The 23,833-nt window shown below is 39.3% G+C and overlaps 1 long non-coding RNA gene across 1 annotated transcript; it reads right to left on the reverse strand.

Moving 5' to 3' along the window:
* Positions 1-20,592: 20,592 nt before the first annotated feature.
* On the reverse strand, positions 20,593-23,237 carry LOC112077796 (uncharacterized). Its single transcript, XR_002895501.2, has 2 exons — positions 23,130-23,237; positions 20,593-21,221 (listed from the first exon to the last, which is right to left on the reverse strand). It is a non-coding gene; the product is annotated as an uncharacterized lncRNA (long non-coding RNA).
* Positions 23,238-23,833: the final 596 nt, after the last annotated feature.

The raw sequence follows: 23,833 nt of genomic DNA on the forward strand, positions 1-23,833 counted from the left end.
GGTTCCTAGTATAAATACAGGCCAGGTCTATCTATAATACATTACCAGTCATATACATATACAGATGGTCAGTCTACAGGCCAGTCTAGTATATACATGGCCCTGTATATTACTAATACAGACCAGGTTCTATTATAATACGATCCATGTCTATATAATTAACAGGCCAGGTCTATTATAAATACAGGCCAGGTCGTTTTATGAAACTGGAACAGTCTATTATAATACAGGACCCAGGCTATATTTTAATACGCCAGGCATTTTATCGATAATACAGGTCAGGCTAATCAGGCCAGCGCGGTCATATATACAGGCCAGGTTGTTATAATACAGACCATGTCTTTATAAATACAGAGTCAGGTTCATAATTATACAGGCAGGTCTATTATAATACAGAACCAGGTCGACAGCCAGGCTCTAGATAAATACACGCCAGGTCTATAATTAATACAGGCCATTGTCATTACAATACCAGCCAGGTCTATGTATAATACAGGCCAGCGTCCTTAAATATAGCCAGGTCTATTTATAATAACAGGCTAGGTTCGTTACAACCAGGTCTAGGTATAATACACCAGGTCTATTGTAATTACAGACTATGTCTATGTAAACAGACCAGGTAATTATAATACAGTCATGTCTATAATAAATACAGGCCATGTCTATTATGATACTGGAAAGGTCTATGAGATACAGGCCAGGTATATTTTAATACAGCTAAGTCTACAGCCAGGTCTAGTATAATACAGACCAGGTCTTTGTGTAATTACAGAACCAGGTCTTTGTAAAACAAGACAGCGTACATTAGAATACACGGTCAACTGTCGATATTATAATACCCCAGGCACATCGTACGTGGATCTGATAATACAGAGCAGAGTCTTACGTGTCAACATACAGACCCAAGGCGTTCTCTTATAAATACAGAGGGACGCGGACCCCGCAAGACGAAAGACACCGACCAACGACCACCGGGTCTATTATAACACAGGCAGGTAATTATAATAACACCAGACCAGGTATATATAATACAGGCGGGTCTATTATAGTACAACCAGGCTATATATATAATACAGGCCATGTCCTATTATGATATTGGAAAGTTTATTATAATACAGGCAAAGGGCGATATTTTAATACAGGCCAGTCTATCTATAATAGAGGCAATAGCTTACAGGCCAAGTTCTATTATAACTACCAAGACCAGGTCTATTATATACAGGTCAGGTCTACAGGCATCATTATTTATACAGGCCAGGTCATTTTACTAATACGAGACCAGGGCTAACGCTGGACGGAGCCGGAGGTCTAACATAATACGAAAACCTGTCATTTTAACAGTCAGGATCTATTATAATAGGTAGACCAGCGTCTTCAACAGGCCAGGTCTAGTTATTAATCTACAGCGCCATGTCTATTATAATACATGAGTCCCAGGATCATTAAATACCAGCCCAGCATTATGACTATACTGCGCGCAAGCTCATGAACATAGGCAAGCCCGGTCAAACTATTATAAACGGGGCAATCTCGAGGTCCAGTGATACTAATACCATGTCCCAGGGTCTACGAGGCCAGCTCGGATTCTAACCGGTATACATACAGGCCCCAGGCCTATTCATTTCAATACTTCAAGCGGAAGCGCAGGTCTACAGGCTCATAGCAGCACGTACTCCTAGTATTATATCAGCCAGACACAATACAGTATAATACACGGCCTCAGGGTCCATTATAAACGACATCCTCAGGTCTATTATCAATACCAGCGTCAGATCGACAGGCCAGTCTAGATATATACAGGCCATGTATATATAAACGTACAGACCCAGGACTATCTAATGTACGCATATCAGGTCAGTGCTGGTCTAAGTAATATAATACAACCAACCAAGGTCATACATATAAAAGGCCAGGTGCTTTTATATACCTACACAAGGTCACTACTTATACAAGGCCAGGTATATTACTAATAACGCGGCGACCAGTAGTCTACCAGTATATCAATACAGGTTCCAGGTCTACAGACAGGGTCTATTATAATAGAAGTCGACATCCAAGAGGCCTAACAGCTACGCGGGACGTTTCGGGACGGGCTGTGGGTCTCTGTTACTGGCCAATACAGACAAGCTCGTTTTCTTTTATAAACAAGTAGGTCATATTATACAGGGCCAGGTCATATATAAGGACAGACCAGGTTACAGGCCAGGTCTAGGTATCAATACCACGCCAGCGTCTAATAAAACAGGCCATTGTCTATTACATACCAAGCCAGGTCTATTATATACAGGCCAGGTCCTTTATAAATATAGGCCAGCGTCTATCTAATAATACAGCTAGGTCACAACAGGGTCTAGTATAATACAGGCCAGGTCTATTGTAATACAGACCTATGTCTATGGGAAAACAGACCAGGTATCTATAATAATGGTCATGTCTTTAATAATACAGGGCCATGTCTATTAAATACAGGCCATGTCTATAATAATAACAGGCCATGTCTATTATGATACTGGAAAGGTCTATTATAATACAGGCCAGGTATATTATACAGCCTAAGTCTAACAAGCCAGGTCTAGTATAATAACAGACCAGGTCTGTTGTAATACAGACAGGTATATTATAATACAGCGTCATGTCTATTATATACAGGGCCATGTCTATTATAATTACAGGCCAGGTCACTGTAATACACCAGCTCTTATAACTACAGACCGTCCTATTAAACACAGGCCAGGTTATGATTATAATACAGACCAGGAATATTATAATACAGGCAGCGTCATATATAGTACCAGAACCAGCGATATTATAATACATGCCATCGTCTATTATTGATATTCTTGGGGGGGAAAAAAGGGGGGGGGAAGGAAAAAAAAAAAAAAAAAGGTCTATTATAATACAGGCCAGGTATATAAACAGGCCATGTCTATTATAATACAGGTCAGGTCTAAGGCCAGTTCTATTGATATAATTACAGACAGGCTATATAAAATACAAGAAGTACAAGGTCATAAACAAAAGGAATCAGCGAGAATAACTATATTATAGACATCTGGCATCAGTACGACACTACACTGGATCCTAGGTAATATTCTATGACCAGGTACTAAGAGCCAGGCGCAGTCTGATGGTATTAACTTATAACATAGGTCATACAGTAAGCCATGTACATCCTATGTCACCTAAAGTCATACCTGATCCATAGGATCTATACTAAGAGCACTACAGGTCTATGGCTATTCGTACTAGAAGTCAAGTCACGCTACTATGTCTATATCAGGTCTCAGGTCTAAGAATTATCTAGGATCCATGAGATTATCAATAGACCATGTGATTAAAGTCTACCAGGCAGTCATGGGTTCTAGTAATAATACACTAGCACGAAGCTCCCTATATTTGTATATTACAGGCCAGGCTCGTTAATTTTGTATAATATCAGACTAGTCTAATTGAGCATAAACAGACCGAAGGAAGGTCTATTTATATTAATATCATAGTGCCATAGCAGGTGCATGGTCCTATTATAATTTACATGACCATACTTGATGCTATTACTCGATATAAGCTGGACAATAAGCGAGGCCTACAGTGATTTATTCTAAATACGATGGACTAACAGTGTTCACTAAGACCTATGTAACATGATGCGTGTAAAGCACCTAGAACGAACTAGGTCCATAGCTCTGAGCTGAGAGATCTACAAGGTATATCCAAGGTTAATTCATGTAACTTCAAATAGCGCCACACGGTTCTAGCTGAAATCTATCAAGACTAAAATACAGGGCTCTATTGTAAGGACTAAACAGGACTACTAAGCGTATAATTAATCAGGAACCAGCAGTTCACTTGACTGTTCTATTAAATAGAATATACCGGCCATGATCGATCCAATCGTCTTTTATAAATAAACAGTGACCCAGGGACTCTACGGGTCTTTCGTTAATAAATACCACGACGCAGGCGTCACGGGTTTATAATTATTAAATTACAGACCGGTCTATAATACTATAGAATCATCCGGCCTACGCTTTTTTTATTCCTTTCCTCTCTTAATACCGCATCTCTCTCTTTGTTTCGCCACTGCTGCAACAACATCACCGCTTTGAGAGAGATCTGTATTATAATATACCTGGCCTGTTTATAATAGACCCGGTCTGTATTATAAAAGACCTGGGTCTGTATTACCCCAGTAGACCTGGCCTGTATTATAATAAATGGCCTGTATTATAATAGACATGACCTGTATTATAAATAAAACCTGGTCTGTTTTACAAATAGGACCTTGTCTGTATACAACAACCTGGTCTGTATTCTATACTAGACCTGGCCTTAGACTTAGGCTGTATTAAAATAGACCTGGCCTGTCATTATAATAGACCTTCTCCAGTATCATAATAGGACATGGCCGTATTATATAGACATGACCTGTATATAATATACCTTGGTCGTTTACAATAGACAGAGTCTGATTACAATTAGACCTGCCTGTATTATAATAGACCTTGGCGTGTATATACTAGACCTGGCCTGTAGACCCTGGGCTGTATTATAATAGGAACCTGGGCCTGTATTAATAATAGACCTGACCTGTAGACCTGACCTGATATATAAGTAGACCTGGTCTGGATTATAAGAGAACCTGGCCTGTAGACCTGAACCTGTATTAAATAGACCTGGCCTGTATTAAAATATACCCTGGCCTGTATTATAATAGGACCTTTCCAATATCATAATAGACATGGCCCTGTATTATAATATACCTGCGTCTGTACGTATAATTAGAACCTGCCTGTAATTATAAAACCTGGTTGCTATTAAGATATTACCCTGGCCTGTGTAAATAGGACCCGGTCTGTATTATAGAGCACCTGGTCTGTATTACAGTAGACCTGCCTGTATTAATAGACAGGGCCTGTATGATAATAGACATGACCTGTATTATAATATACCTGGTCTGGTATTACAACAGACCTGGTCTGTATTATACTAGCACCTGGCCTGCTAGACTATAGGCTGTATTAAAATATTACCTGGGCCTGTTATTATAATAGGACCTTTCCTAGTATCATAATAGACGATGGCCGGTTAATTATTATTAGACATGGCCTGTATTATAATAGACATGGCCTGCTATTATTAAAGACATGACCTGTTATTATAATATACCTGGCTGTTTTACAATAGACATAGTCTGTTTTACAAATAGACCTGCCTGTATTATACTAACCTGGTTCTGCGATAGACCCTAGCCCTGTAATAATAGACCTGGCCTATATTATAAAGACCTGGCCTGTATTTATAAATAGACCTGGCCTGTTATTGTAATAGACATGGCCTGTATTATTATAGACCTGGCAGTGTATTATACTAGACCTGCCTGTAGACCTGGTCTGTTTTATAATAGACCTGGCCTGATAATAATAGACCTGACCTGTAATTAAAAAAAGACATGGCGTCTGTATTATAACAGACCTGGCCTCTATTATAATAGAACCTGTCCTGCTAGGACCTGACCTTGTAATTATAATAACCTGTGCCTTATTAAAATATATTACCTGGCCTGTATTATAATAGACCGTTCCAGTATAATAAAAGACCCTGGGCCTTTATTATAATAGACACTGGTCTGTTATAATAGACATTACCCTGTATTATAATAGTCCTGGTCTGTATTATAATATACATGGCCTGATTATAACTAGGACCTGGCCTCGTAGATCTGAACCTGTATTATAATAACCTGGGTACGTATTATAATAACCTGCCTTATTATACTAGACCTGGCCGATATAATACAGACCTGGCCTGAGACTGACCTGTATTATAATAGGCCTGGCCTGGTATTAACTAGACCTGGCACTGTAGGGACCTGGACATGTATTATAATGACCTAGCCCGTATTATAATAGACCCAGCCTTGTATTATAATAGAGCCTTCCCAGCTATAATAATAGGGACCTGCGCCTGTATTATAATAGACCTGGTCTGTATTATAATAGACATGGCTGTATTATTACTAGACCTGCCTGTAGAAAACCTGGTCTATATTATAATAGCACCTGACCTGTATTATAACATAGACATGGCCTGTATTATAGTTAGGACCTGGCCTGTTAGACCTGGTCTGGATTATAATAGACCTGGCCTGCTATAATAATAGACCTGACCTGAGACCTGCACCGTATTATAATAGACCTGCGTCTGTCATTTATAATAGAACTGGCCTGTAGACCTGACCTCTATTATAATACACCTGCCTGTATTAAAAATATACCTTGTGCCTGTATGTATAATAAACCTTTCCAATATCATAATAGACATTGGCCTTATTAAAATATTACCTTGGTCTGTACTATTTAATAGACCCGCCTGTATTATAATATACCTGGTCTGTATTAAAATACCTGCGCCTGTGTTATATAATTAGACCCCGGTCTGTATTATAAGAGACCTGGTGTATTACAGGTAGCCTGGCCTGTATTATAATAGACATGGCCTGTATTCATAATAGACATGACCTGCTATGATAATGTCGTCTGTCTTTACAATAACCTGGTCTGTATTACAACAGACCTTGGTCTGATTATACTAGACCTGCCTGTAGACTTAGGCTGATTTAAAATATTACCTCGCCTGTATTATAATAGACCTTTCCAGTATCATTAATAGACATGGCCTGTATTGATTATAGACATGACCTGTATTATAATATACCTGGTCTGTTTTAAACAATAGACCATAAGTCTGTATTACCAATAGGGACCTGGCCTTGTATTTACTAGACCTCGGTCTGTAGACCTAGCCTGCTATTATAAATAGAACCTGGCCTATATTATAAAGGACCTGGCCTGCTATTATAATAGACCTGGCTGGTATGTTAAATAGACATGGTCCTGTATTATTATAAGACCTGCGTTGTATTTATACTAGACCTGGCCTGTAGACCTGGTCTGTATTATAATAGACCTGGCCTGAATAATATAGACCTCACCTGTATTATAAAAGACATGTCTGTATTATAACGACCTTGGCCTGTATTATAATTAGACCTGAGCCTGTTAGGACCTGACCTGTATTATTAAGGAGACCTGCTGTATAAAATATACCTGGCCTGTATTATAATAGACCTTTCCAAGTTTCATAAAAGACCTGGCCTGTATTAAATAGGACCGGCCTGTATTATAATAGACATGACGTTAGATAATAGACCTGTCTGTTTATAATATACAGGCCTGCTATTATACTAGAGACCTGGCCTGTAGATCTGACTGATATATAATAGACCTGCGTATTGTATTATAATAGACCTGGCCTGTATTATACTAGACCTGGCCTGTATTATACTAGACCTGGCCTGTAGACCTGACCTCGTATTATAATAGCGCCTGGCCTGTATTATACTAGGAACCTGGCCTGTAGACCTGGACCTGTATTATAATGGACCTAGCCCGTATTATAATAGACCTGGCCTCTTGTATTATAATAGACCTGGTCTGGATTATTAATAGACATGGCCTGTATTATACTAGACCTGGCCTCTAGGACTGGTCTATATTATAATAGGACCATGGCCTGTATTATAATAGGACTTGCGTGTATTATACTAGACCTGGCCTTGTAGACCTTAGGTCTGTATTATAATAGACCTTGGCCTGTATAATAATAGACCGACCCTGTATACCTGACCTGTATTATAATAGACCTGGTCTGTATTATAATAGAACTGGCCTGTAGACCTGACCTGTATTATAAATAGACCTGCCTTATTATAATAGACATAGCTGTTATTATTAATATACCTGGTCTGTATTATAATAGGACCTGGCCGTTTATAATAGACCTTCCCATATAATAAATAGACCTGGCCTGTATTATTAATTAGACCTGTCCTGTATTAGTACTAGCAGCCTGTCCATTATATACTAGACCTGGCCTGTATACCTGCCTGTCGAATTATAATAGTACCTGACCTGTATTATATAGACATGGCCTGTATTATAATAGACCTTGGCCTGGTATACTATACTTAGACCTGGCCTGTAATAGAGCCTGGCCTGTATATTATAATTAGTCCTGGGTATAATAGAACAGGCTTATAACTAGAGGCCTGTAACCTTCCATGATATATAGCACCTGCCTGTATTATCACTGACCTGTATTAGTGCTGTTATTATAATAGAACTGCAGATGAGCTGTATTATAATAGACCTGGCACTGTATATATAGAATATTCCTGGCTTGACGGATGTATTATAATAGCCTTGCCATGATCATAATAGGTACCTTACCTGCGCCTGTATTATAATAGACACTGGACCTGCTTATATGGATATGCTATTATATAGACGCTGGTCTGTATATAAATAGAACCCTGCCAGTATATAGACCCTATTATATATAACCGGTCCTGTATTTACAAAACCCTGGCCTGTATTATAATAGACCCGGTGCTGTATTATAGCAGACCTGGTCTATAGTAGACCGGACCTGTAATTATAGTAGACTGCTGTATATTATAGACATGACCTGTATTATAAAAAGACATGGTCTGGTATTATAAAGACCTGGCCTGTATTATAATAGACCTGGCCTGTTAACCTGACCTGTATGTATTAATTAGTACCTGGCCTGTATTAAAATATACCTGGCCTGATTATAATAGACCTTTCAGTTTCATAAAAAGACCTGCCTGTATTTAATTAGACCTGGCCTGTATTATAATAGACATGACCTGCTATATAATAGACCTGGTCTGTATTATAATATACAGGCCTTTATATATACTAGACTGGCTGTAGATCTACCTGTATTGATAATAGACCTGCGAGTATTATAATAGGACCTGGCCTGTAGACTTAGGCTGTATTAAATATACCTGGCCTGATTATAAACAGACCTTTCCAGTTATCATAAATAGACAATGGCCTGTTTAGTATAGACATGACCTGTATTATTAATATTACGCTGGTCTGTTTTACAATAGACATAGGTCTGTATTACAATAGACCTGGCCTGTATTATACTAGACCGGTCTGTAGGACCTTAGCCTGTATTATAATAGACCTGGCCTATATTATAAAAGGACCTGCCTGTATTATATGACATGACTGTATTTATAATAGCTGGCCTGTTATTTATACTAGACCTGACCTGTAAACCTGTGCCGTATTATAATGACCTGGCCTGCTAAATAATTAACCTGGCTCTGTATATATAGTAGACTGGCTGGATATTGTAATAGACATGGCCTGTATTATTATAGACCTGGCGTGTATTATCTAGACCTGCCTGTGACTGGTCTGTATTATTAATAGACCTGGCTGTATAATAATAAACCACCTGTATATAATAAAACATGGTCTGTATTATTACGAGACCTGGCCTGTATTATAAAGACCTGTCCATGGCTAGACCTGACCTGTATTATAATAGACCTGGCCCTGTATTTAAAATATACCTGGCCTTATTATTAATAGACCTTCTCCAGTATCATAAAAGCTTGGCCTGTATTATAATAGACCTGGCTGGTATTATAATAGACATGCACCTGTATTATTAATTTTACCTTGGTCGTATTACAAATAGACCTGCCTTTATTATAATATACCTGGATGTATAATATATACATGACCTTGTAGACCCAGCCTCTATTATAATAGACCTGGCCTGTATTGAATATTACCTGGTCTGTTTTATATATAGACCTGGCCTGTATTTCAATACACCTGGCTCTGTATTTAATAGACCTGGCCTGCTATTATAATAGAACCCGGTCTGTATTGTAGATAGACCTTGGTCTGTATTACAGTAGACCTGGCTTGTATTATAAAGACCTGGCCTGAATATAATAGACCTGTGGTCTGAGAAATAATAGACCTGACCTGTAGAACTGACCTGTTATTAATAATAGACCTTTCCAGTATCATTTTAAGACCTGTGCCTGTATAATAAAAAGGACATGACCTGTATTACAATAGACCTGGTCTGTATTTACAATATTTACCTTGCCTGTATATACTTAGACGCTGGCCTGCTTTCCTGGGCCCTGTATTATTAATATACCCTGCCTGTATATTTACTAGACCACGGTCTGTATTAATAAAGACCGGACCAGGTCTATTTTAAACAAACTAGGTATTTTATAATTACAGATCAGTATATTATTATACAGGCCAGGTCTATTATAACACAGACCAGGTCTATTATCAATACAGGCCCAGGTATCCTACTAATACAGGTCAGTCTATTATAATACAGGACCATGTCTATTATAATACAGGGCCAGGTCAAGTATAATACAGGCCAGGTCTATATAATTACAGGCCAGGGTCTATTAATTAATACAGGTCAGGTCTACAGGCCAGGTCTATTATATACAGGCCAGGCCTGTTTATAAACAGGCCAGGTCTATTATTAAATACAACCAGTGTCTATTTATATTAACAGACCATTGTCTATTATAAATATAGGCCATGTCTACTTTAACAGGGCCAGGTCTATTTAAATACCGGTCAGGTCTTACAGGCTAGTCTATTATATTACAGGCCAGGTCTATTAATAATACAAGGTCAGGTCTACTTTTAATACAACCAGGTCTATTATAATACAGGTCAGGTCTACATGCCAGGTCTATTATAAAACAGGCCCGGTCTATTACCCAATACAGGTCCAGGGTTTACATAATACAGCCGGTCTACAGGCCAGGTCCAGTATAATACAGGCCAGGTCTATTAAATACATGCCAGGTCTATTATAATACAGACCCGGTTCTAATTACTACATTCAGGTCGGTCTACTATAATAAACAGGCAGTCTACAGTGGAACCAGGTTCTAGTTAATATACAGGCCAGGTCTTTATAATACCATGCCAGGGCTTTATAATACAGGCACCGGTCTATTATTAATACAGCAGACCGGGTCTATTATAATACTGCCAGTCTATTTTAAATTACAGACCAGGTCTATTATAATACAGAAACAGGTCGATTATTTATACAGGCCAGGGTTATACTATAATACCTGTCAGGTCTACAGGCCAGTCTTAGTTATAATACAGGCCCAGGTCAAGTATAGAATACAGGCCAGGTCTATTATAATATATTTCAATTCAACAGGCCATGGTCTATATAAAATACAGGCCAGGTTATTATAAAATCCAGGCCCCAGGTCTATTAATAATACAGACCAGGTTAACTCGTCTATTATAATACAGGCCAGGTCTATTATAATTACAGGCCAGGTTCAAATACATCATTATAATATAGAGCAGGTCTATTTGAATTAACAGGCCAGGTTATATTATATATACAGGGAACCATGTCTATTATAATACAGACCAGGTCTAGTATTAATGACAGCCAGGTCATTATAGATACAGGCACAAAGTAGCTCAAATTATAACAGGCCAGGTATATTATAAACACAGAACCAGGTCTATTATAATACAGGCAGGTATCCTATAATACAGGTCAGGTCTATATAAATACAGGCCAGGTTACAGTTAGGTTCTATTATTTATGCAGGCCAGGACTATTTACAAATAGAAATAGCCATAGCTACAAGGCCAAGTATAAATTAATACAGGTCAGGTCTATTATATACAGGACCATTCTCATGTATTAAATTTACAGCCAGTCGAGTATAATACAGGCCAGGTCTATTATAATTACAGCGCCAGGGTCTATGATATACAGGTTCAGGTCTAACAGGCCAGGTCTATTATAATACAGGCCCAGCGCCCTGTATCAATACAGGCCAGGTCTATTATAAATACAGGACCAAGGTCTATTATATTACAGGACCATGTCTATTATAATATAGGCCATTGCTACTTTAATACAGGCCAGTCTATTAAAATACCGGTGTCAGGTCTACAGGCTAGGTCTATTATAATACAGCCAGGTCTATTATAATACAGGTCAAGGTCTATTTAATACAGACCAGGTCTTATTATAATACAGGTCAGTCTACATGCCAGGTCTATTATAATACAGGCCCGGTCTATTACAATACAGGTTCAGGTCTACTTATAATACAGGCCAGGTCACAGGCCAGGTCCAGTATAATACAGGCCAGGGTCTATTATAAACATGCCAGGGTCTATTATAATACAGGCCCGGTCTATTACCAAATACAGGTCAGTCTACTAAATACAGGTCAGGTCTACAGGCCAGGCGTCTAGTATAACAGGGCCAGCGTCTATTATGAATACAGGCAGGGCTTTTATTTAATACAGGCCCGGTCGATATTATAATACAGGACCGCGGTCTATTATAACTTACTGGCCAGTCTATTTTAATACAGGACCAGGGTCTATTAGTAATACCAGGCCAGGTAGTCCTTATAATACAGGTCAGGTCTATTAAAATACAGGCCCAGTCTACAGTTTATACAGGTTAGGTCTATTATTATGCAGGCCAGGACTATTATAATACATGCCAGTTCTACAGGCCAGGTCTAGTATAATACAGGTCAGGTCTATTATAATACAGACCATGTCTATTATAATACAGGCCAGGTCTAGTATAATACAGGCCAGGTGTATTATAATACAGGCCAGGTCTATTTTTATACAGGCAAGGTGTACAGGCCAGGTCTAGTATAATACAGGCCTGGTCTATTTTTATACATGCCAGGACTATTATAATACAGGCCAGGTCTATTTTAATACAGGCCAGGTCTATCATATTACAGGCCAAGTCTATTATAATACAGGCCATGTCTACAGGTCAGGTATATTATTGTACAGGGCAGGTATACAGGCCAGGTCTAGTATAATACAGGACAGGTCTAGTATAATACAGGACAGGTCTATTAAAATACAGGCCAGGTCTATTATCTAGGAGTTCTCCCAGTCTACCAGCTCTAGAGCTGGAGCAGGGGAAAACTAGTTTAGTCACGGCTGAAACACATTTCTCTAGACCCCAAGTACTTGCTGGAGATCCATTGACCACAGAGTTAGCGCCAGGGGGGGTTGATATCTGGAAGCAAACACAGGTGAGCTCTGCTCTTGTTCACAGTCCTAAGAGGTTTTTATACAATAATGTTATCCTACAATGTAGTAATACTATTTCTTCTTTATCTGACTCTGGCCAGGAGGTCCCCGGAGTTGGAGGGGAGCGGGACCCGTGTGGGGCTGCCCTTGGGACTCGAGAGTGGGATGAACATATGATGATAAGTGACGACAAAACTGAATCTTCCTTGAATACGTCCTTGTCTGAGCCCCCCGGGGAGTCCCACGTTGCTGCCGCTCCGGTCCTCCCGCTGCTATTCTCTTCGGGGCCGCCTCCTCTTGATCCAGGTCAGAGTAAAACAGTGGGATTTGTCCCAGCCTCCTCCTCTTGATCCAGGTCAGAGTAAAACAGTGGGATTTGTCCCAGNACCTCCTCCTCTTGATCCAGGTCAGAGTAAAACAGTGGGATTTGTCCCAACCTCCTCCTCTTGATCCAGGTCAGAGTAAAACAGTGGGATTTGTCTCAACTGAGGGGCACCCGGGGGTTTCTTCTTCTAGTGATTAATCTACCTGTCAGGAAGCCTATATCCACCTGCCTTGAACCAGTTAGGCACCCAAATTCTACCAGGAAAATTTGAGATTGGGAACTTACAATTAGAAAACCAATTGTTATAATTGGAGACTCTAATATTTCACGGATACCTAGATTTACTGACCTTAGAGTGCAGGCAGATAGCTTCCCTGGTGCTACATTCCACCATTTAAAAGGGGTAGTAGAAAAATTAGAACAACACCCAACAGTGGAGAAGGTGGTCCTATCGGGGGGTTTAAACAACTGCCTTTTGAAACAGCTGGCGTTGACCTCCTGGAAGCAACTACAACAACTGTTGAAAATGGCGGAAAGTAAATTTCCCAATGCCATACTCTACGTGCCCATCATTAACTATTCAGACAGACTAGAAAAACAGCAACAGTTACTCTTGGATCAACTTAACCAAAAAATCCTAGAGCAATGCAACTATTTACCTGAGATTAGCAAACTTASGTTCCACACACTGCCACGTGACCCAGTACATTGGACATCTGAAACAGGAAATATGATCTTAAACTCTTGGCTGGATAATTTAAACATGTAAGGGGAGAACAGTGCCTTGATACAGCTCCACATTCAATTATCACTAATCTCTCACACTCATACAGGCTCTCTAAGATGGAAAGAAAGGTATTGGAACGGGGATTGTCTTTTATCCCCACTCCGGGAATACTGGACAGGATGGAGCTTCGCAGGGACCTACACCTATTCCATAGGAGGTTAAAATTGTTGGATCATTTTAATTATGAAACTGATATTCTTTTTGTGCCTTTTACAGATCCCTCGGTTTGGGAACCTAGAGTACAATCTGTATCTCCCCCCATTCAAACATTGATTAGGAAGGACCTGGATGCATTTAGGAGGTTCCGACCTGGGCCAGTCACTAAGGGGAATATTACGCAATTGGAGCTAGACACTATTAAATCGTTGGGGTCCAATCAGAGTATAGTCATTAAACTTCTTGTCACTATAGGGGGTGCTGTTTCGACTTAGCGAAAATTGGTCTCCAAATTAAACTGCCTAGTGCTCAATTCTTGCTCGTACAATATGCATATTATTACTACTATTGGATAGAAAACACTCTCTAGTTTCTAAAACCGTTTGAATTATGTCTGTGGGTGGAACAGAACTCCTTCTACAGCAAAAATCCTGACATGACTTGCGAAGGTCTGAGAATTATGCTCTGATCTGGGTTCAGTTTTAAAGTCTGTGTATATCCTATGGCTGGAAATGAACTGCACCCGCCTTCCCCTGGATGTCAGTAACCAATGAGAAGTGGAATGGGCTCTCTGCGTAGCTGTCCGAGTTTATAAAGCCAGAAGGAACGAGAGTACATTTCTTTTCCTCCTTCGTCATGGCGCAAAGCAAGAACTCAGGATGAAATTTTGGAACGCTCAGTTATCGACCAGAGATGTATCCGTCTGTAATTTAATTAAATATAGGTGTTAGAAACATCATAACAAGGTTATTTGAAACCGATTTATATCAGTTTATGCGAGTATATTGCTATTTTTCTGAATTTCCTTAGTATTTCGTTTGAGGATTTGGACATGTGTGTGCGACATAGCAGCTAATTCCAAAGGTGAAGAGGACATTTTACAACAAAGCAACTATTCTTTTGAAGAAAGGACACATTGCCCAAGATACTGATGGAAGCTCGTCCAAAAGTAGGAACTATTTATGATGTTATTCCGTATTTATGTGGAAAAATGTAATAGTGTTTGCTCGCCGTTTTTGCAGGCACTGGTCTGGCTGCAACGCACACTATATGTCTAGTAACGTTAATTTTAAAAATCTAACATAGCGATTGCATTAAGAACTAATTTATCTTTCGATTGTTGTCCAACTTATATTTTTTAGTCAAGTTTATGAATAGTATTTTTATTAGAATAGGCGCTAATCCAAGATGGAGCCGGCCAGAATGCATGCAATGTTTGTACTGATTACATAGTATAACCACAATTTATGCTGCTAATATGCACATTTTCGAACAAAAGCTATATGCATTGTGTAATATGATGTTACAGGACTGTCATCTGATGAAGTATATCAAGGTTAGTAAAATTATATATCTTTTGTTGGGTTGTTACGATCGCTAACATTTAGAGCTGGTAAATGCGGTTGTGATTCTGGCTATTGTGGTACGCTCATATAATGCTATATTGTGTTTTCGCTGTAAAACACTTAGAAAATCTGAAATATTGTCTGGATTCACAAGATCTGTGTCTTTCGATTGCTGTAGGCTGTGTATTTTTCAGAAGTGTTTTATGATGAGTAATTATAATTTGCCGCGGTCCTCTGTAATTATTCCGGCTGCTTCCAACGCTATTTCAGATTGCAGCTGCAATGGTAAACTGTGATTTATACCTGAAAAATGCACATTTTCTAAAAAAAACTATCCTATACCATAAATATGTTATCAGACTGTCATCTTATGAAGTTGTTTCTTGGTTAGTGGCTATATATATCTTTATTTAGTCGAATTAGTGATAGCTACTGATGCAGGAAAAAAATGGTGGAGAAAAAAAGTTGTGTCTTTTGCTATCAGTGGTTAGCTAATAGATTTACATATTGTGTCTTCCCTGTAAACACATTTTAAAAATCAGAAATGATGGCTGGATTCACAGGATCTGTATCTTTCATCTGGTGTCTTGGACTTGTGATTTAATGATATTTAGATGCTTGTATTTACTTGTGACGCTATGCTAGCTATGCTAGTCAGTGGGGGGGGGGGGGGGTGCTCCCGGATCCGGGTTTAGTAGCCGTGAAAGGTTAATGTGTGAAAAGTAAAATATTTAAAAAAACAAGATTTTTAATTTCGCGCCCTGCACTTGAGCTGGATGTTGTCATAGGTGTACGGCGTCGGGCTTGCAGCCATAAGAAGTTAAACCTGTTATGGCTGCAAGGGAAAGTATTGAGTTGCCAGAAAAAAGGTGCCCATTTCAAACGGCCTCGTACTCAATTCTTGCTCGTACAATATGCATATTATTATTAATATTGGATAGAAAACAATCTCTAGTTTTCTAAAACGTTTGAATTTTTTCTCTGAGTGGAACAGAAGTCATTTGGCAGCACTTTCCCTGACCAGGAAGTTAGAATGTCGAAATCTATGCTCTCTTAACGTTATGCCTATACATGGTCATGATACGTAGGACCCTAGGTACACTTCATACGCTTCCTCTGGGTGTCAAGAGGATGTGAAGAAGGAATTTTGTGTTCATCTTGTCTGAGGTGGAATAAAAGCTATTTCTTTGACGTGACCGACCACTTCCGGAAGTCTGAAGCACGCGACTTGGAGTGAGATTGCGTTCTTGTTTGCTGCCGTTTCGGACGACAACTATCTCCGGCTCGGTTTGTATTTGATAAATGTGACCATATCATCGTAATGTATGTTTTTTCAATATAGTTTAATCAGATTATTTGAATTTTTTCGGGAGTTTTGCCGTGTTCCGTTCTCTGACTTTTTTTACGTTGGACAGATCCATGCCAGTCGACCAGTACCATGCTAAATGAAGGGGAAAGTTGCCATTCTGAATCAAACAACGACTCATCTGGACAAGGACACCGTGATCAACATTCTGATGAAAGATCAGCAAAAGTAAGACCCAATTTATAATGTTATTTCATATATCTGTCGTGCATGTCAACTGGTCGTGCGCGCCCAAGTGTGTCTGGATTGTGTGGCTATGCTAATATAGCGCTATTTTGTTTTCGCTGTAAAACATTTAATAAATCGGAAATATTGTCTGGAATCACAAGAATCCTGTTTTTCAATTGCTGCACAGTATGTATTTCTCAGAAATGTTTTATGAGGAGTAATTAGGTATTTGACGTTGGTGTCTGTAAATGTTATGGCTGCTTTCGGTGCAATTTCTGATTGTAGCTGAAATGTAATTTATGATTTATACCTGAAATATGCACATTTTTCAAAAAAACATATGCTATACAATAAATATGTTATCAGACTGTCATCTTATGAAGTTGTTTCTTGGTTAGTGGCTATATATATCTTTATTTGGTCGAATTAGTGATACCTGGTGATGGAGTAAAAAATGATGGTGTTAGAAAGTGGTGTCTTTTGCTAACGTGGTTAGCTAATAGATTTACATATTTTGTCTTCTCTGTAAAACATTTTAAAAATCGGACATGTTGGCTTGATTCACAAGATGTGTACCTTTCATATGCTGTATTGGACTTGTTAAGTGTGGAAAGTTAAATATTTAAAAAAAAAGATTTGAATTTCACGCCCTGCACTTGAGCTGGATGTTGTCATAGGTGTACCTGTGTAGGGATTGCAGCCCAAAGAAGTTTAACGCACGCTGTATGTCGTAGTAACGTTAATTTAAAAATCTAACAAGCGGTTGCATTAAGAACTAATTATCTTTCATTTGTGTCAACTTATTTTTTAGTCAAGTTTATGATTAGTTATTATTAGATTAGGGCCTTCCAAGATGGGCCGGCAGATTGCTGAAGTTTGTACTAATCACATTGTATAACCACATTTTGCGCTAATATGCACATTTTCGAACAAACCTATATGCATTGTGTAATATGATGTTACAGGACTGTCATCTGATGAAGTTTATAAGGTTAGTAAAATTATATATCTTTTGTGGTTTGTTACGATCGCTAACTTTAGGCTGGTAAATGGCTTGTGATTCTGCTATTGTGGTAGCTAATATAATGCTATATTGTGTTTTCCTGTAAAACACTTAAAAATCTGAAATATTGCTGGATTCACAAGATGTTTGTCTTTCATTGCTGTAGCGCTTATTTTTCAGAATGTTTTATGATGAGTATTTATATTTGCGTGGTCTCTGTAATTATTCGGCTGCTCCGCTATTTCAGTGCAGCTGCAATGTAGAACTGTGATTTATACCTGAAATATGCAAATTTTTCTAACAAAACATATGCTATACAATAAATATGTTATCAGACTGTCATCTGATGAAGTTGTTTCTTGGTTAGTGACATTTATATCTTTATTTGGTCGAAATTGTGATAGCTACTATGCAGGACAAAAATGTTGGAAAATGGTGTCTTTTGCTATGGTGGTTAGCTAATAGAAATACATATTGTGTCTTCCCTGTAAAACATTATAAAATCAGAAATGATGGCTGGATTCACAACATGTGTATCTTTCATTTGGTGTCTTGGACTTGTGATTTCATGAACATTTTATTATATGATATCCCTGTGGCTTTAGGCTAGGCTATGCTAGTCAGCTTTTTTGATGGGGGGGATCCCGGGATCCGGGTTTGTGACTCGTTAGAGGAGTATCTCTACCGCTCCTGCGGTCTCTAGAGAGTTGAAAACAGCAGGTCTGGGACAGGTAGCACGTCCAGTGGACAGGTCAGGGTTCCATAGCCGCAGGCAGAACAGTTGAAACTGGAACAGCAGCAAGGCCAGGTGGCATGGGGACAGCAAGGAGTCATCATGCCCAGTAGTCCTGACGCATGGTCCTAGGGCTCAGGTCCTCCGAGAGAGAGAAAGAAAGAGAGAAGGAGAGAATTAGAGAGAGCATACATAAATTCACACAGGACACCGGATAGAACAGGAGAAGTACTCCAGACATAACCAACTGACCCTAGACCTCCGACACAAACTACTGCAGCATAAATACTGGAGGCTGAGACAGGAGGGTCAGGAGACACTGTGGCCCCATCCGATGATACCCCCGGACAGGGCCAAACAGGAAGGATATAACCCCACCCACTTTGCCAAAGCACAGCCCCGCACCACTAGAGGGATATCTTCAACCACCAACTTACAATCCTGAGACAAGGCCGAGTATAGCCCACAAAGATCTCCACCACAGCACAAACCAATGGGGGGTGCCAACCCAGACAGGAAGATCACTTCAGTAACTCTACCCACTCAAGTGACGCACCCCTCCTAGGGACGGCATGAAAGAGCACCAGTAAGCCAGTGACTCAGCCCCTGTATTAGGGTTAGAGGCAGAGAATCCGAGTGGAGAGAGGGAAACCGGCCAGGCAGAGACAGCAAGGGCGGTTCGTTGCTCCAGAGCCTTTCCGTTCACCTTCACTCTCCTGGCGAACTACACTCAATCAAATGACCTACTGAAGAGATGAGTCTTCAGTAAAGACTTAAAGGTTGAGACCGAGTCTGCGTCTCTCACATGGGTAGGCAGACCATTCCATAAAAATGGAGATCTATAGGAGAAAGCCCTGCCTCCAGTGTTTGCTTAGAAATTCTAGGGACAATTAGGAGGCCTGCGTCTTGTGACCGTAGCGTACGTGTAGGTATGTACGGCAGGACCAACTCGGAAAGATAGGTAGGAGTAAGCCCATGTAACGCTTTATAGGTTAACAGTAAAACCTTGAAATCAGCCCTTGCCTTAACAGGAAGCCAGTGTAGGGAAGCTAGCACTGGAGTAATATGATCAAATTTCTTGGTTCTAGTCAGGATTCTAGCAGCCGTATTTAGCACTAACTGAAGTTTATTTAGTGCTTTATCCGGGTAGCCGGAAAGTAAAGCATTGCAGTAGTCTAACCTTGAAGTAGCAAAAGCATGGATTCATTTTTCTGCATCATGTTTGGAAAGAAAATTTCTGATTTTTGCAATGTTACGTAGATGGAAAAAAGCTGTCCTTGAAACAGTCTTGATATGTTTGTTAAAAGAGAGATCAGGGTCCAGAGTAACGCCGAGGTCCTTCACAGTTTTATTTGAGACGACTTTACAACCATCAAGATTAATTGTCAGATTTAACAGAAGATCTCTTTGTTTCTTGGGACCTAGAACAAGCATCTCTGTTTTGTCCGAGATTAAAAGTAGAACGTTTTCAGCCACTTCCTGGCAATTTTGGGGCTTCACCATGTTTCATTGAAATGTACAGCTGTGTGTCATCCGCATAGAAGTGAAAGTTAACATTATGTTTTCGAATGACATCCCCAAGAGGTAAAATATATAGTGAAAACAATAGTGGTCCTAAAACGGAACCTTGAGGAACATAAAGGGAAGTGAGTGAAATTAAAAACAGAGTGGTTGTGATGTCATTCAGAACAGATTAAAAAACTGGCTACATGATTGAGGAAAATCATTTATTTAATTCTATATGCTACAAAGACAAAAACAATATCTTACCAGGATGATTAATAGAAAAATAATGGTTTTGCACAAAACAACCAAAATAAAACAATAGGCCTACATTAGTTCCATGTTAAAAATCAAATCAAATAATAATGAGACCAAAATGGGAAAATACAGAAAATAATTGTAATAATTGAATTCTCCTCTCCTGTATGTTTTCTAACTCTGTAACATGTAACGGTATAACATTATACTGAACCTGTAACAATAATGCCTGAACCTCACACCTATCAGTTGATCTGTATAGACATGAAAAGTTAAGGCATTTACAATGTATCAACCATAATGCTATACAGTATATGACCAGTATATGACTGCTGTTAAAGCTGCTGAATGAATAATACAACACACATTATATTAAAACACATTCCAATCAGAATAATACATGTATCAGTTAATAGATCACATTTGATCAAATGCCACTATTGTTCCAGCAGGTGGAGCTACAATGTAACAACATACAGCATTGTGACTCACAGTTCTATATTAGAATTACAGGAGTTCCATTCTGATGGTTGTTATGGTGATCAGGTGATCTCAGCCTCACTCTTCTTCAACATGATCACCTGTTCAACACAGAAGTAGTTCATCAGTGTGGCCATGTATTTACTAATCCAATACAGAACCACTTAGAAATGTAAATCATATCAGATGATTTACTAGTCAGTACTGTGCTACTTAGAATCATATCAAATTACTTCCAATGGGGCTTGTGCTTATGTCCAGCTCTCCCATATCAATACCAGGGCAATTTACTCCTTATATCCAGCTCTCCCATATCAATACCAGGGCTATTTACTCCTTATATCCAGCTCTCCCATATCAATACCAGGGCTATTTACTCCTTATATCCAACTCTCCCATATCAATACCAGGGCTATTTACTCCTTATATCCAGCTCTCCCATATCAATATCAGGGTTATTTACTCCTTATATCCAGCATTCCCATATCAATACCAGGGCTATTTACTGATATGTCCAGCTCTCCAATATCAATACCAGTTTTTTTACTCCTCATCAATACCAGGGATATTTACTCCTTATCTCCAGCTCTCCCTCATCAATACCAGGGTATTTACTCCTTATGTCCAGCTCTTCCATATCAATACCAGGGCCATTTACTCATCAATACCAGGGCAATTTACTCCTTATGTCAAGCTCGCCCACATCAATACCAGTTCTAATTACTCCTTATCAATACCAGGGCTATTTACTCCATATCAATACCAGGGCTATCTACTCCATATCAATACCAGGGCTATTTACTCCATATCAATACGAGGGCTATTTACTCCATATCAATACCAGGGCTATTTACTCCATATCAATACCAGGGCTATCTACTCCATATCAATACCAGGGCTATTTACTCCATACCAATACTAGGGCTATTTACTCCATATCAATACCAGGGCTATTTACTCCATATATATACCATTGCTATTCACTCCTTATGTCCAGCTCTCCCTCATCAAAACCAGGGCTATTTACTCCTTATGTGCAGCTTTTCCATATCAATACCAGGACTTTTTACTCATTATCAATACCAGGGCTATTTACTTCTTATCAGTACCTGAGATATTTACTCCTTATCAATACCTTGAATATTTACTTCTTATCGGTATGTGGGCTATTTACTTCTCATCAATACCCAGGTTATTTACTCCTTTTCAATACCCAGGCTATTTACTCCTTTTCAATACCCAGGATATTTACTCCTTTTCAATACCCAGGATATTTACTTCGCACCAATACGCAGGGTATTTACTCTTTTTCAATACCATGGCTATTTACACCTTATCACGTATCAGTTCATATCAGTTCCCTTACATATTGTGGTAGTTAATCCATCCTACTTTCTACTTCTACTAAGAGGTACATAATATAGTACACACTGTGTTCAGAATACCATATTGTGCCACTGCAGCTGTTGTGATGTAAGGTAGAAACTCACCTAATTGGTCTTGGTGTGTCTTCCTGGGTAATCTGGTTTCCCCTAAACAGACAGTTATCAACACTTTACAACATGGTTCAATCAGAGATACAGTTATCAACACTTTAAACATGGTTCAATCAGAGCTACAGTTATCAACACTTTAATCATGGTTCAATCAGAGATACAGTTATCAACACTTTACAACATGGTTCAATCAGAGATACAGTTATCAACACTTTACAACACGGTTCAATCAGAGATACAGTTATCAACACTTTACAACATGTTCCAATCAGAGCTACAGTTATCAACACTTTAAACATGGTTCAATCAGAGATACAGTTATCAACCACTTTACAACATGGTTCAATCAGAGATACAGTTATCAACACTTTACAACATGGTTCAATCAGAGATACAGTTATCAACACTTTACAACATTTCATCAGAATTCTCAGAATTGTATATTTCAGATTTTTCACTTTACAACAGGTTTCTGTGGGAATGAGGTGATCCTGTATAAACTCAGGTTCTCACCTTGAGTCCTGCTCCTGCAGCATTTCACCAGCAGTATGATGGTCACCAGCAGGTAGGGAGACCCCACCAGTAGACTACACAGCAGCCTGGGTAGAGACATGGACAACACTGGGACTGCTGGAGATGGAATGGGAGATGAACCTGCATCTGGAGAAAGAATGGGACCTGTATTATGAGCACATTTATGGGTAGGGAGACCCCACCAGTAGGTAGGGAGACCCCACCAGTAGGTAGGGAGACCCCACCAGTAGACTACACAGCAGCCTGGGTAGAGTCATGGACAACACTGGGACTGCTGGAGATGGAATGGGTAGAGACACGGACAACACTGGATATGGTGCTGGAGAGAGACATGAAAATACACACCCATATACACAGACACACACATATATACACACAAACGCACACACACAGAGACACACAGACACACACAGATTTATAATTGTGTTCATAAATGTAAAATGTGCAGTATATTTATACTGGAGACTGAAAATATTTGGCATGGGTCCTCAGATCCTCAAAAGGTTCTACATTGAGAGCATCCTGACTGGTTGCATCACTGCCTGCTATGGCAACTGCTCGGCCTCCGACCACAAGGCACTACAGAGGGTAGTGCGTACGGCCCACTACATTGCTGGGGCCAAGCTTCCTGCCATCCAGGACCTCTGTACTAGGTGGTGTCAGAGGAAGGCCCTAAAAATTGT

The sequence above is a fragment of the Salvelinus sp. IW2-2015 genome, unplaced genomic scaffold (assembly GCF_002910315.2).
Source record: "Salvelinus sp. IW2-2015 unplaced genomic scaffold, ASM291031v2 Un_scaffold4918, whole genome shotgun sequence".
NCBI lineage: Eukaryota > Metazoa > Chordata > Actinopteri > Salmoniformes > Salmonidae > Salvelinus > Salvelinus sp. IW2-2015.